This window comes from Diadema antillarum, unplaced genomic scaffold (assembly GCF_040938485.1).
Source record: "Diadema antillarum isolate AM-2024a unplaced genomic scaffold, OU_Dant_1.0 seq00001196_RagTag, whole genome shotgun sequence".
Classification (NCBI taxonomy): Eukaryota; Metazoa; Echinodermata; class Echinoidea; order Diadematoida; family Diadematidae; genus Diadema; species Diadema antillarum.
Genome location: NW_027271991.1, coordinates 135,004 through 152,274, shown reverse-complemented (window position 1 = coordinate 152,274; position 17,271 = coordinate 135,004).

The following is a 17,271-nucleotide window of genomic DNA, read 5'->3' as shown; positions in this document are numbered from 1 at the left end:
AATAAAAACGAAGACAGCAATCTTACAATTACTATCGTAAAACAAGTAGGCGGCACTACCACTACTACTACTACTACTACTACTACTACAACTTCTGTAACTGCTATTAATGTACTGATAATATTCCTATTACACTACTGTATACGATCTGCTATACAACAATACTAATTTTGACATCGTACATATGCAATGATGATGATGATAGTAGTAATACTTGATAATGATAATAATGATGAAAATGATAATGATAATTGCAATAATAAAAATGATAATTAAGCATAGTGAAATCGTTGTCAATTCATGTATTACCATTATCATTATTATCACTGATATTTTCAAAATAGTCATCATCACCGTAATTCACCATACACTTATCCTCTTCACCATTAACAATCTTTTTACTCGAGCGAGCAACACTGCTCTTTGCACAAAGCACGGGTGGCCATAATCTGCGCCTACGAAGGGCTCTGCGCCTACGACATGACATTGTGTTGCGCCACCTACGATGTTTTTTCTTAGGAAAGCGAAGCGAGGAATCGCAAAACTAATGGAAAAGAAAGGCCTACCTACAGTACGTTGTATTTACATTATGAACATTAGCTGCAGCCTGACTTGACGAAAGGACCCTCTGACACATCTAAGTCCTTGATGCAATGACTAAAACCTATTTTCTTAATCTACTATACATTCCTTACCTCCCGTCCTCCTCCCATTAATGTATACACATCCTGATCTTCTTGTTATTCGTACGTACAATGGTCAACAAACACGGGGTCATCCCACTAGACCGACACCCACGAGTCATACAGCCCATGAGACCGACACTACGTGAAAACAGCCCACGAGTTCGACAGATACAACACGGTGCGTAATGTGTCGGTCTCGTGGGCCTTGTTGGCTTTAGCATTTGTTTAGTGTCGAACTGATGGGCTGTATGACTCCTGAGCTGTATAACTCATGGGCTGTATGACTTGTGAGCTGTATGATTCGTGGGTGTCGGTCTCGTGACGTGCACCCGGCAAACACTCCATGGGTATAGAAGACATTGTATTGAATATCTCATATTTTCGTCCTTGCTGTCTGCCATTGCCTTAAAGGCGTCAATGTCCCTCAAGTTTCGCTTCCTTTCACACCGATGGTATGTTATCTCCACTGATTTTCCTTTTGTTAAACGAATGGATTCGAACTTTTGTTATGATGAACTTAATCTTCTGCAGAGCCGGGAGGATCTGAATGTGCTTAAATTTCCCTGCAATCTCACCAAGGAAATTCAAGAGCTGGAGTTCCACCTGGCTATTTATTCAAACTGCAGCCAGTTTTGTAGGGATGCTCAAAAGAATTCCAATTTCGTGCTTTTGATAATCGGGGTTTGATGCCCCGACCTTTCCGAGCAATCTGAAGATTCATTTTGAACTCAAACAGAATATGCCAATGTTTGTTACTTATTCATAAAATGGAATGAAATTTTACGTACCGAATATGTCCAGCTGAGAATTTTATGTTTTTCTCATACAGTACTCTTTGCGCAATTCTATTCAAGTCTCTTCTCTTCTCTTCTAATCTATTATATTCATCCCCCTGTCTTTACAATATGTACCGCTTACGGATGGTGAAAAGAATATCATAATCTTATGAAGACATAGTAATTATCTCCATTATGTTATATACTGGCTGGCCATTGTGCAATGAAACATGGATAGATTGTCTTTCTATCATCGGAGGTGGATCCAGCAATCCAGTCGGAGCATTCTTCAAATATTTGAGTGTCAGAGTTCATCTCACATTCTTGTAAAACACGTGAAGATGCTAAAATGCTTTGAAAGAGAAACTGCTTCATCGTGGGGGTAGAACTGACGTGGATATGACAGAACGAGTAAAATCCTTTCTGTTGGACAATGTTAAACACAGTGCATTGTGGCGTTTACGATAGAAATCGGCACTCAAAGCACCCAAGTTTGGAATTATGGAATTTGGATATTTTAAGTGCTTTTACAGAAAAGTTCTGGTAATCACACAATCAATGCACTACAGCTAGGCACAGGCGACTCCCGTTTATAACGAAATCCTCGTGACCAGAAGGTTTTCTTTCGTTATGCGATGTATCGAAAATTTAATTTTGTTGAAGCAGAACAGTAAAGTAAATCATAAAGATACTATTACAGATTATTTTAGGATTATAGGAAGTAAGTTTTTCCTGCGTTGTACAGTAACTACGCATTTCGCCATAACCTATTCGGTATAACGGGAGCGCACTGATCATTATAATAATTATGCTATCGCTTGTCATGATAAAAATGTGGCTAAACGCTCTCACAAGTTTTGTAGGCAATACCATATCGAAATAATTTGAAAACCATTTAAGTGAATAATTCAGCAACATTAGTACCCCTCTAATGCATAAAATTTTGAGACAGTCAATACTGCAATATTATTACATCTCTATAGGTAATTTGATGTGAAATATTTTTTACTCATTTAAGTTAGAAAAGTAGATTTTCAACACACACACACACACACACACACATGTATATATATATATATATATATATATTCTTTTTTTTTTGCAATTCATTCGACAACTGCGGGTTGTGAGGTGACGACGATACAATAATCATCTCATCTAATGTTCATACATTTTGTGACAATGAGCAATATCACTGTTTACAGGAAACATGTGAAACTAAATGAACAGACTCAAAGAAAAAAAAAACATGAATCTCTCTGTGAATTGTTCCCCTATTCTAATGAAACTATCTCGGTCTAAATTCATTGAATTTTACTCTTCTCACTACAGTAACCTTGTATGGAGAAACCGATCTTCACTTCAGAAGCAAAAGAGATCAGATGGTGAGAAAATGATTTTATTAATTAAGGAGTTCTTAATAGCGGTCATTTTGTTGAGACAGGTGCCCCTATCTAAGATGGTCGCAACATAATTGCATCTTGAAGGTGACAGAGAATTAAAGGGGATGGAGTTGAATGGAGGCAAAAAATCCTTCAAACGTCTGCAAAGTGTTAACTCATTGTATCGAGGGATTAGGATCGCCGCTAAGCAATAAAAATAATTGAGGTCAAATCGACGAAACTCTTTTCCTAAGACACAGTATCTTGTTATGAAACCTATATTCGATTGTTACATGGTTTGAATGAGACACGTCTCTCATGGATGAAGGATCCATCATCCAAGAGAGACGTGTCACATTCAAACCATGTAAAAGAGGAATAGAAAGCTAGAATGGCGCCTCGCTCCGCCAGACCGTCCTCATCCTTATACACTGAAAACATTTTGATACAACTGTAAAACACGCCTACATAAAATTTATTAGCAAAGGTATTAAACTGTACATGTACTTTTTAAACTCACTATAAATTTGGGGAACATCTATAGTTTCTATAAAAATACAATTGCAACTCCGCCTTTCCTATCATTTCAGTTTTCTGTGTTGGTGAATTTCATGGTGAAATTTTCATTCATATATTAACAAGAGAAACATATGGTTATCCTTCAAGGAATATGTCAAGCCTCAAGAGGGCTGGATTACTTCTATAGTGATGTCACTGCCAGTGAGCTTAAACATAAGTGTAATTGAAATAGACAGTTTGCAAATTCATATCTGCATTTTCTTACTCTGTGCTGTGTTTGTATACACCTCCCAGTGCTTTCCACTAAAACAAAAGTAAATAAAACAAGGGAAAAAAGGGAATTTTGGAAGCAGCAACAAGTCTCTAAATGTTAAGATTTAGTGAGTGTATGAAATAAATTCCGACACAATTGTAATATTATACAAATTGTGTCGACCTACATTTAAAACACACTGAAAATCAAGTGCGAACTTTATCATAAAAATTAATGAATAAAATTTTCCATGAAATGCGATGTGTGTGTGTTCACGTGCAAGATACAGAAATGGGTATTTGACTGATGATTGGTATTATTTCATTGTTTCACCCTATGTAAATGTATAATAAACCAATGATCTTTTCGTTGTTTCTGTTGCTTTGTTTTGGGTGTGTTTCACGGTTTTGTTTTTGTTTTTTGCTATGTTTTTCTTCCTTTCTTTTTTTTTTGGGGGGGGGGGGATCTAGAGTTCTTTAAAATGTGATTAACTGATGGAAATTCAAGCCTAGATAAGGTACTATTACAATGATTTGGCACACAAAATCAGGAATAAAAACACAAATATGTTGATTCATACAATTGCTAGAGACATTGATATAGGCTGACTCATGTTTATTGCAAAATAACATACAAATTAACAGTCAAAGTCCACCTTCACATACATAAGGATTGAGAGAATGCAGCAATATTAGTGGAACACATCAGTGAAAGTTTGAGGAAAATTGGACAATCCGTTCAAAAGTTACCAATACTTTAAGTATCTGCGCAGTCACTGCTGGAAGAGAAGACTACTACAGTGTATGATGTCACATGCGTACAACTATATAAGGAAAATAAAAAGAGAATTTCACAAAACTTTACTTTTTGAATAAAGTGCACATTTCTTCAACTTGCTACTGACGTATGTTAAGGGTATTATTATTCCCCCTGCCTTCTGAAAGAGAGAAGTCGAGTGTTCTTTTGTTATGCGAGAAAAATGGAAATATGTTGAATTTTCTTTATTCTTTCTTTATATCGTTGTACTCATGTGACATCACAAGCTATACTAGTCTTTATATCCAGCCGTGACTGAGCAGAAACTTCAAAATTCGTAACCTTTTGAACGGATTGTCCAATTTTGCTCAAACTCTCTCTGATGTGTTCTACTAATATTGCTGCATTCACTCAACCCACATGTCAATGAAGGTGAACTTGTCCTTTAATTTCATATAATTTCCCATGTGACTGACGATGATGGGTATAATCCAGATAATCCATGTTCACTCAAAACATCATCTGCAACTTGCATGACATAGCAGTATGAAAGCCAAGGAAACCTTGAAGCTTTATGGAGGAAAAAAAAAACCCTGAAAGAAGCAAAACACTTAACATCTCTTTACTTGTCATTACAACACGATGACTTGATTGAATGCAACAGGTCCTACAGTGCTATCTGTAAAACGGTTATTGCCCATAATCCTTCTGAACTGAAATACAACGTACAAGTAGGCCGATACATATGGTCAATATTCAGGGAATGCCTCATGAATATGTATTCGTCAGTTCCAGTCTAAAACATTTTAGTCCCCGCATCCTGTGTGCATGTTTTAGTTTCTGCTATGTCATACAAGCCTCAAGCATGCTGTGTAAGGTTTCTGGGATATTCCTTATCACACACACAAAAAAACAACAACAACAAAACAACAACATGATATTTGAATATATCGATTATGCAGCCAGTTACATGCAATCAACCACTGAAGTTCTGATTAAACAGGTTTCTACAAGGACATTATTCATCTCCAGTGTGACTACCATTACTACCCGAGAATGTCATGCACAACATTAAATTGTAAACTTCATTGTAGTACAATGTACATCTATGACAATTGGTCCTTTCTTGACATGCAAACAGCTAACATTTGAAACCACAGACTGAAAAAGAAAATTAGAAGAAAACTACTGGTAATGGTAAAGAATAAATTCTCTTACATTCAATCACATGACATTGTCACATGATATTTGACAGGCAGGGCACAGTTCTCTCTGTTTTTTCATGTTTTTGTTTGTTTGTTTATTTGTTTGTTGTTGTTGTTGTTGTTGTTGTTGTTTTGCTAATTAGTGAGGTACAAGTAAAGAGGAATTCTCCATTATCAAAAAAAAAAGACAAATCATGAGGTAAATAGAGCAGGCTTTCTACTATGGACTGTACATATATTATATCTCTTCTCTATAGAAAAATATATTGTTTGCACCTGTCTGCTGGAAAACACCACATGCATCATGTACAGAATCCTACAAATATTTTTTTAAATTCTTTTCTGCTTATTCATTGTACAGGACCATTTGGGCAATAATGGTGCAACACAACGACATGTACTACCTTATGCCTCTCAATCTCATGCAGTGTTTTCATTCAAACCAATTTACGACAGTATATCCAAGTTTTGGATAATGAGAATGAAGAAAGTGAAATATCAGTATAATTTGATTGGTGATTCTTTCGTTGGTGCAAGAAATGTCATAGCAAATCAGTTTGTTTTTAAAGAGGTTTTGGGTTAAAAAAGCACTACAAATGTAAAAACATGACTACTAGTATACCATAAAAACAAATAAGGTTATAAGCCAATATGATAACAAGTATCAAAACATAATCAAGACAAAACAATAGAATCGAACATTAATTACTTGTACTATAGGGCCTAAAGGAGGTATTCCAATGAGTTTAAGAACACAAGTGAACCAGTCTATTGCTTGTAGCTTTCTCTCTGTCAAAAGCATACCTCTACATTTTCAGAGCAGTGGATGCTAATTACAATCACAAACATCCAGACACACAGCTGTGTAATAGAAAACAGCTGATGGCTTATCAAGGACAAGATTTCACTACTACTTGAATTCAATTGAACTTAATGTCACAGTCTCATCATTTTAAGAATGCCTGAAATAAGGTCGGAGAGTGTGTAAAAACATCTACAACATACATCATTTATACAGCGACTGCATGGGCTGTGTATAGTTAACGCAGCCACAAATGCAGACATATTTCTGACACATTTAAATCATTGTCCATAGCATAACAACAGCAGCGACAACTTATAATTCCACATCTCACAGATGACCTTATATTGCCTCTGTATTCGCTTTTCATGGTTAAGTGTTGGTTCATTTCTGTAGTCTCAGCTGTAATTGCACCTTCACTGAGTTGATTTCTGACAAAATTATCTTATAATAAAAAGATTGAACATTTTCAGATAATTATGATTTCATTTAACCCCCATGTACAAGAGGAAAACAAACTCTTTTGTTTGTTGTTAAATGCAGCAATACAATTTGTGATATCCACTTATCTTTAGTTGATTCTTTATGCACTTTCTTAATACATGTATTGCTGTACAAGCTGGGCCAATAATTCCAACAGCTTTCAAGTAATATCAATATCCAAAAAATTATGCTATAGATTGACCTTCACCTTGCTGATTTGAGCAAAGTTGAGGCAATACCAATGATTTGCACTGACACATTTTTCCACCAAAAACAGGTTTAAATGAAAATCATCAAATTCTCCTTCACCTGGCTGATAAAATCTTACCATGTCTCACTTTAACATTATAATAATAATACTTCAGTGCTCATTGTGTAGAGCACATCACTTCTGCAGTGTCTCTATCCGCTTTAAGGGAGAGGATTGAAAATGGACAAAGGAATTATAGATCTTCTTCAGATCATACACATGGTACAGAATCTTGCTCAGCAAAGCAAAGATGTAGCATTCATACATACATACACATAGAAATATCAATAGAGTTACTTGGCAATGCACGGCGCCATTAAATACTCACTGGATTATGGTCAAAAGGCAAACAGGATCAACATTGTCATTCCAATTGAATCCTTGTAAAGCATTTGTGCACATACTAAGAAAGTCATTGAAGGCTGGTATTAGAGCTGGAATTAAATCTCCCATCCTTGGTCATAAGCTCAGTTAATTTCAATTTGTAATTTTTGCCTTCAAAATGTCAAGAGTCCCAAATACTCATTCCTCCCCCCCCCCCCCCCCGCAAACACACACTCTAGCTGCTGTGATCGCATTGGAGTTAGCATCCCCTTGGAGGCCACACCCTTTTGCCATCCACCATTTTCACAATGCATTCAAATCAGCATTCAAACTGATGATTTCAATTACAACCAAAACCAGTTCACATCATGATTCTCATTAAGGTTTGATGCTAACAGACCAAAATCATTGTATGTGCTTTTAGCAATTGGAATATTGAAAATTCATATATTCCTAAGAGTCATTTCCAATTAACGGTGGACTGTATATAATTTGCATATTTCTTTCTGATTGTAAAGCGTACCTGGGACAACTTGACTGTTATTAGATCCCGAGCAGAACCTAAACATTGATAAATCTGAATACAATAAAAATATATTCATGTATGTATATACATATATATATATATATATATATATATATGCTGTGATCTATCACAGCACTACACAATATGCAAGTCATAGCAATTTGCATGAGTTTTCACAGTCTTGCATTTGTAATTGTTTCTATTAATACTGAAGAAAAAGAAAATTGCTCTGCTAGAAGCCATTGTAATGCAGAAACACAAAAGTTAAGTAGACTACAATAACTACATTCTAATACTTTTCACAAGAATATATGGACAAGATTATATGCAGACAGATTTACTTGAAAGCATGCTACACACTGAATGTTCACTATACAAAATATTATCCTCAAAATATTTTCTAATGGCATCTGCCTGTCTGAAATTCACCTCATTCAGACCACTCAATTTGATTCCAAACAGAGCATTTTTAATGTTTTTTTGTGACATCCTTTTGTACCAACTGTCAGCTTATAAAATATCTGCCTATGATACAAAGACTGCATTCCCTATATAGGATGGTCTTTGTACACAGGTTGCACAGTGCATGCAAGATACATGTACATTGTAGTTGTGTGTGTATACAGGCAGGCCTATAGACAGCATAATGGAAGATTCAGTAAATATAATTCCACACATACATTTATATTATCTATAGATGGTTTTAAGAAGAAAAAAGGTTTTGATTTTCAAAAATACAACATACAAATGTTGTTTCTCAAAGGATTTGGAGAAACACTGGAAGATGAAGACATAGAATATATAGGCACATCAAGCACACAGATAAATAGAAACATAATTAGAATTCTCTAATACTTTAAATATATTCAATATGAAATGCTTTGTGTTGCTACACAGCAATATGAAAAAGAAAAGACAAGTTCACAGGACTTTGGACAAAAGTAAAAATAAACAAAAGGCTGAATATGAATTAATTGCAGTTCCTTGTTTAGCTCCACCATTTCCTGATCATCTTTTCAATCCTAAAAAGCAAGAAATTTCCTGGCATGAAGTTTTCAAGGATTGGGGCAGACGGCCTTTGCCCGTCACAAAATTTTCATGAATTGCCACTGGCATTCAGTGCATTCGGTGTAGACAGGAATTTTTGCATGTGTTTTAATTTGCCAAATCTTGGCTATCGCGAAATTTGCAAAATTAAATGCTTGCAAACATTATTTCCTGGTTTAACAATAATCATCATAATAAACAACGACAAATATTGTCACTGATGATTGTAAATTATAGCAATGTTGATCATTATCAAAACAGTGGGAATAGTAATGATTCCTCTAATGGGGGGAGGGGTCTTTTCCTTTTCACATTTGTGGACATGACAATGCAAAATATTGGATCAAGGACAAGTGTGCAAATACAAAGTCCTACAATTGACAAGTGTGAATAGAACTGTCTCACAGGTAATACACTCAACATGTGAGGTCTAAGACAAAGACAAGTCCATGCGTATTTAAAAAGCAGATCATATGCTAGAGTGATGGGGGTATGGTATATCAGCAGCCACCTTTATTTCGGACAAGTTGATTTTGCTTTTAGTACGGGGGTTGGTGTGTATGCGTGTGTGGGGGGGGCACTTGTCTTCAATGGGTTAAAAGAAAAAGAATCATATTACGAGCTGTATGTCCTTCCTCTTCCATTTCATATTTTTATGACACTAGAGTGGCCATAAGTGGACGGTGTGTTTGTTTGTTTTTTTCCTTTATAACTTCTGTTACATGATTGTCATATGGTGTACAGTTTGCTTCCATGGTCTATTTCAGTTTCTCATAAATACCTTTGTGAGCCAAAACAAGGTTATCATTTCCTGATCGTCTCTAATCAAGTGGTGCACTGAGATGAATTTATTCAGCTGTAAATTTGATGGCACCACTCTTAATAGTGTAGAGTGTACAACTGTACTTAATGTATTCTCTTCCACTAAGATTGTCATGGGTCTATTCTGATGTTGGTGTATAATCAAGTTTGTTGTTTCTTTCTTCGTCTGTTGATCACATGTTTGCACGAACAGTTCTCGGTTGATTTAGACATTTTCAGGGGCTGGCAGATCAGATGCAGGTGACGAAAGAAATACTACCTTATAATTTTGGTGATGATGCAGATCACTGTCTGGAACCGGGAATTATAATACTTCAGGATACTTTATCATTATGAGTTTAAAAGCAGTTTGAACATTCTAGTGTTATACTAGTACATCAAAACATACCCATGAGGCTTTCTACATATAAAACCTCAAAACAGGTACACATAATACAACACCACAAGATTTGACCCAGATGTAGCAGAATTCTGGATCACCAGATCCAGTTAGGCTTAAATCACACAGGTTATAAATGGAAAATTAAAATCAGATACTACTTTAGTTGAATAACCATTTAAGGAGAATGAACTGCCTTGATAGAGGTTGTGTTCTCAGAACATTGCTGTCGAGTTGTTTACTTCTCCTTCTGATATCTTGAAGCTGATAACTACATACTGTAACTTTATAGATAGATGAAAATAGCCTCATGACTCACAGCTCTGAGAATGCCAGTTTCTGGTAATCATTAAAGGGGCTGTACAGTACTGGTCAAGGTGCGGATTCATGCTTTGAACATTCCTAACTGAGATAATAAGAAACCTCCTATGAAATATGAAAGAGCATGCAATTTTAAGAAGAATTCAACGTTTATTTGATGAAAATCGGCTGCCAAATGGCTGAGATATCCCAAAAAGTGCTAATTATAAAAGGCGACATGCCACAACTTTATTAGGATCTCTTTGTTTCACCTTGTTTTTGGATATCTCAGCGATTTCAAAACCGATTTTCATCGAATAAACTTTTGATACCAGTCAGAACCACATGCTCTTTGACATCCCATAGAGTGGTTTCTGAATATCTCGGAAAACATTAAAAGCTAAATCCTCACCTCGACCAGAACTGTACACACCCTTTAACATATGCGCTCAAGCTGAACTGATTACTGCAACATGCAGCATCACATGATGTTGGAGGATTGCAAAACAAAGTAGACCCCATTCAATTTATATTCACTCCTGCAGTGTGTTTGTTTTTATACATAGTGCAAGAAGTCAAAATGTCCTCTTTACACATTTTATGAAATGGAAAATAAGTTGAGGAATACAGCACACACACATTCTTACATATTCATGCGAATTCCATTAAGATAGCGATGTTCACCATATTGTGTGTTCTGCACAACTTGCTTCTTCATCACTGACAAGGGGCTCATACCTAAATACCACCTATACCCTGGATTAGAAAGATGACTACATCCAGATCGCCTCGGAAGTGATAGTTTGTCCCATCACCTTCACCAACGTAGATTATTTGCTTACTATTCATACCGTGTCTAGTCTATCTAACATTTAACGTTAACAAGTTAAGATAAAAAATGATTAGGGCCCAACGTTACACGTTTTAGGCGTAACTAGATCATAACGTTAGGGCAACTTATAGATCCTAATATGTTCTAGATCTAGAGTCTAACTGTTAGGCCTACTGGCAACTGCGACTGGACACTAGAAACTATAACATTGTTAAGTCATATTAGAATCTATTATTATTATTATATTAATGTGACTAACAAAAAACATAGCGAGGGAACATGCTGAGTCGAGGGGAAAGTGTATTCCAAATCCAATGTCTTTTGTTAAATATTCCAGTACTTTAGTATTTACCAATGATTGACAGATGAGGTCATCTCAAGAATAATATTGATTAGAGTTAGAATCTAGAACGTTTCTACAATTCTAGTTTGGAAGGATTTTTTGTGGGCGTTCCCAAGTAGGCCCAACTGTTAATCTGAAGAATGATAAAAGAAAAAATCGTTAAAAATAAATGGAATGTTTCTAACGTTAGACATTCGTTTCACCAAAAAAAGTGATGTTAGGCCTAGTGTATTTTAAATCAACACAAATCAACATGCATTTGAATTTCAGGGCCCCTTTACCGTTAAATTAAAATTAGGCCCTAACGTTAGACCTAGGCCTACTCTAGAGCAAGTTAACGTTAGAACGTTAGTACAGTAGACCTAGTCTAACTGGCAGTGTTAGAGTCTAACACAAACAGCCTAACGTTACACCTACTAGAGTCTACTAGGATCGACTGTGGAGTGTGTCATCACAGTTAGAACAAAGGCCTAACGTTAGGGCCTAACGTTGACTGTTAGCTGTGTTAGGCCTCTTCAGGCAGGTAGGATTTAATTCAGGTAGACCATCTAGAAACTAACGTTAGGGTCTATGGAACTTTGACTAGAAATCTAGACTAAAACTGTAGTGTAACGTTAGTTTTAGATTCAACTAGGATGCCTAGATAGCGTTGATTCTAACGTAAAGTTTGTTAGGTAGGCACCCTACCTCTAAATAATGTTAACTAGCGTTAGAATTCTAGACATCTAACCGTTACACCCCTACATGTATGTAATGTAGTGGACTCACCTTTTTCACTTTTGGATTGAGAAAATGTGCTTCAAATGTTTCGATAAATTAATGTTTGAATTCCCTTTCATGTTCGGACTAACGAAACGTCAAACTCGTATAGATCTACCAAGATCCATATTTCTTAGTAACGAACCTTTAGAAGAACGACAAAAAGTTCGTAAAACAAACCCTAACACTAGTTTGCTAGACTAGAGTTTGTCTTTTCCGAACTAAAAAACATTAGAATTTCTAGGCCTAACTAGTTAGACGATAGTTAGAATCTAACGTTAACTTAGTGTTGGTTGCCTTGGTTTTAAAATTACAGCGCAACTGTGACTGTGTAAAAATAATACCCCTGTTCGTAATCGTGTGTCTTTTCTTTATTTTAAAATTCAGAGTATTTTCTTTGCAAGTGAGTCAAATCTCAGGCAAATTGTGACTAGGCCTAGATGATCTTTGACACTCGGACGTGTTGGAGACACCCAACTAACGTAGCAGCAAAACATATGGCCACATTTATGTCAAACTGGTGATTGTCTTCCGGGTCAGTATCGGATTATTGAACCTGGCGTGTTTCTACAGCGCTGACACTGGAAACTGCCCCGGAAAGAACTACCTCATTAGACGGTTAAGATACGTTTGTAATCGGAATCGGTATCGGAATCTGCATCGGAAAGAAACCGTTACTGGTGCGTTTCTACAGGCCCCTCTATCGGATACAATCCGATAGACCCGGAATTTGGGGTTCTGTAGAAACACGCTGAAAGACGCTTGATAAACAACAACATCATGAAAGACAGCGCGTCTCAGGCAAACAGCGTGTTTCTACAGAGAATCCGATAGACCTAGAATTTGCAAGCGCGTAATCAAACACTGCGCTAACGCAGACCCGGGTTGTTTCTACAGAAAGCGCATAATCGGAAAGAATCCGATTCTCCATCTGAATGCGGTTGTGACCGGATGTCTGGAAAGTTGGCTGGTGCATTGTGGGCCTGGGTAGAGCATCTACTGATGATGCGATCACCGATTGAACTAGATCTAGTGAAATTGAGTAGGGCCGGCCTGGGTGTGGTACCGCCGGTACAACTCGTTACAAGTTTAATAGAAGAACAACCGGCTGTTGGACGATTTTGTTTTCAACGTTTTAATAGAAACTAGTTTTCTACCAGTTATTTCGTTCGTCAATATTTCACGGATCTTAAAGTTTGGATTTTTATTACCGGTACTGGATTATCACGTGACGAGACAACATCAGTTCACAGAGACACAGCTTCTGTAAGTTCTATCTAACGTTAGGCCTAACCGTTAGGCCTATTTGTTAGTCTAACATTAACAAGTAAAAGTAGTTAGACTAGATCTAAATGAAGTTAAGCTAAAAAATGATTAACGTTAGGCCTAGTGGTCTAGGGCATAGGCCTAACTAGATCTAGGGCCTATGTTGTAGGCCTACTGCCCTGGATACTATCTAATGTTATAGACTAGTGATTTCTACCATTCTAGACTAAAGGTTAAATAAATATATATAGAGCTCTAGATTCTAAATTAACGACATTAACGTTAACAACGTGGTCAACGTCAGGTAGGGCTAACGTGTCGTTAGATCTAACACGGAGTTCTAACAGTTAAAGTTCTAACGTTAGTAACAGTAACGCCTTGAGAATTAAAGGTGCATGGTCCCGGTGTTTCAGTCAAATGTGTACGCGGGCGCACGGCGCAAGTTTCCTATAGAGACCTACGCTATCGACTTCTCTTTGGCGCTTGAAACGCTTTGGCCCACTTTCCCGAGTCCGAAGAAGTCCGATTCACTGTAGTCAGTGGTCCCATCACAGTTCGGCTCATGATTCGGCTGAGGAGGATGACAGCTTAAGCAAACTTTTTTTTTTGTGATGTCATAATAACGAGCACATATGCACGCACCCTGGCATTACTACAGACTGCGCGATGCGCAAAGAAGACAACAAAGGCAACGTTACTTAGCAACACCTACACACGTTACTCTTGATGACAGCTCAACTTCGGTAATCTTTTGTATCAATGCTAACGGTGATCGGCAGTATCATCAACAGCGCCATCTATACTACATGTACTATGCCCCTTTAAGTTTAGACATCTACCTGTGTTAGAACTCTAACAGTTAGATATTCTAACTGTTAGATCTATTCTTGTCTACTAAAGAGGCGTCTAAAATTAGGCAGACTAGAATCTAGATTCTAGAGTCTAAGTTAACTGTTAAGTTTTAGGCCTAACCTTGTTAGGGTTCGTTTTTCCGAAGGTTTGTTGAATTAAAGTCTTAAAGAAAAAAATGAGAAAGGTTAACGATTTGGAAGGTTCACTTAACGTTACATCTAACGTTAGAAATTTTAGAGAATTAAACAGGTTAAGGGCCTAACATTTGTTAGACCTGATGACAGTGTCAGTGATGGAGTACGGCATATTGTAAGCTGTGCTAACTGTAGACCTAACGTTAGACCTAAAGGCGATTAGACTAACGTTAGATCTAACGTTAGGTTTCTATAACAATAGGTTTATTATTAACATTATTAGATCTCAAATACAATTTATAAGGTTTGTTAGGTACCGGGGTAGGCACCCTGACTAGGCCTAGGTTTTCTACCTCTAACCATTTGAGACATTCTACACCCCTCCTAGCTAGGCCCTAACGTTAGTGGACTCAACTTTTTCACTTGTGGATTGAGAAAATGTGCTCTAACTTTAGACTCTAAATGTTTCGATAAATGAATGTTTGAATTTCCTTTCATTTTCGGACTAACGAAACGTCGTACAAAGGACAAGGTAGTGAATACCAAGAACCATATTTCTTTGTCGGATTAACGAACCCTATAATAGTAGGGCCTAGATCTAGTAACGAACCTCTGGAATAACGACAAAAAGTTCGTAAAACAAACCCTAACACTAACACGTTAGTTTGCTAGACTAGATCTAGGCCTGTATTTGTAAGGTTTGTAGGGTCTAATTGTCAATTCATGTAACGGATGTATTGCCTTGGTTTTAAAATTAAAGCGCAACTGTGTAAAAATAACACCCCTGTTCGTGTTTTTTTTTTTTAATTCAGAGTATTTTCTTTACAAGTGAGTCAAATCTCAGGCAAATTGTGACTATTGATAGGTTAGGGTGTCGGACGTGTTGGGGACACAAACTAACGTTAGAATTACTAGCAGCAGCATAAAATGAAAAGTCATGGCCGTATGTCACTGGTGATTGTCTTCCGGGTCAGTATCGGATTATTGAACCTGGCGTGTTTCTAGCGCTGACACTGGAAACTGCCCCGGAAAGAACTACCTCATTAGACGATTAAGATAATCGGAATCGGTATCGGAATCTGCATCGGAAAGAAACCGTTACTGGTGCGTTTCTACAGGCCCCTCTATCGGATACAATCCGATAGACCCGGAATTTGGGGTTCTGTAGAAACACGCTGAAAGACACACATCACCTGAGACGCGCTGTCCCTGAAGCCGCTGCTGTTGTTTATCAAGTGTCAAGACAGCGCGTCTCAGGTGATGTGCGTAATACGCTTGAGGTCCGCGCGCTGTCCATTTGTTTTGTACAGGATTAGCGCGCACTTTCGTGTCTTATTAGTTAAGTAAAGGTGCATGGTCCCCGTGTTTTAGTCAAATGCGCACGCGGGCGCACGGCGCAAGTTTCCTATAGAGACCTACGCTATCGACTTCTCTTTGGCGCTTACGCTTTGGCCCACTTTCCCGAGTCCGAAGAAGTCCGATTCACTGTAGTCAGTGGTCCGATCACAGTTCGGCTCATGATTCGGCTGAGGGGGATGACAGCTTTAGCAAACTTCTTTTGTGATGTCATAATAACAAGCACATATGCACGCACCCTGGCATTACTACAGACTGCGCGATGCGCAGAGAAGACAAAGGCAAGGTTACTAAGCAACACCTACGCACTTTACTCTTGATGGCAGCTCAACTTCGGTAATCTTCGTATCAATGCTAACGGTGATCGGCAGTGTCATCAACAGCGCCATCTACACTACCGGGACTATGCCCCTTTAAGCGTCTTTGGTTAAAGGTGCATGGTCCCGGTGTTTTAGTCAAATGCGTACGCGGGCGCACGGCGCAAGTTTCCTATAGAGACCTACGCTATCGACTCCTCTTTAGCGCTTACGCTTTGGCCCACTTCCCCGAGTCCGAAGAAGTCCGATCCACTGTAGTCAGTGGTCCGATCACAGTTTGGCTCATGATTCGGCTGAGGGGGATGACAGTTTAACAAACTTCTTTTGTGATGTCATAATAACAAGCGCATATGCACGCACCCTGGCATTACTACAGACTGCGCGATGCGCAGAGAAGACAACAAAGGCAACGTTACTTAGCAACACCTACGCACTTTACTCTTGATGACAGCTCAACTTCGGTAATCTTCGTATCAATGCTAATGGTGATCGGCAGTATCATCAACAGCGCCCTCTACACTACCGGGACTATGCCCCTTTAAGACTGTAGGATGGACTGCCAGAGATCAAAACAAACAGCTGTCTTTATAGATGACAAAACAATGAATTTGCTGCGCGCATCGCGCGACACTGAAGGGAAAGTGCGTTGCACTGTGTACTATCAAGTGACCTAGTTCTTCTCAGGTGATGTGATGGACAAAACTACGCTTTATCACGTGATCAGCTCTTGACCAATCCTATAGCAAGATTCTTAGTATGTGGAATATAATGCATTATACAGACACACCAAGGGAGCAGGTATCTTTTCGCAGCATGTCTGAAAGGATACAATTTATCTCTTGTCTGGTATTTTTGGCGCTTGAAGGCATCTGAATCGCAGATTCAAACGCCCATCAACACTG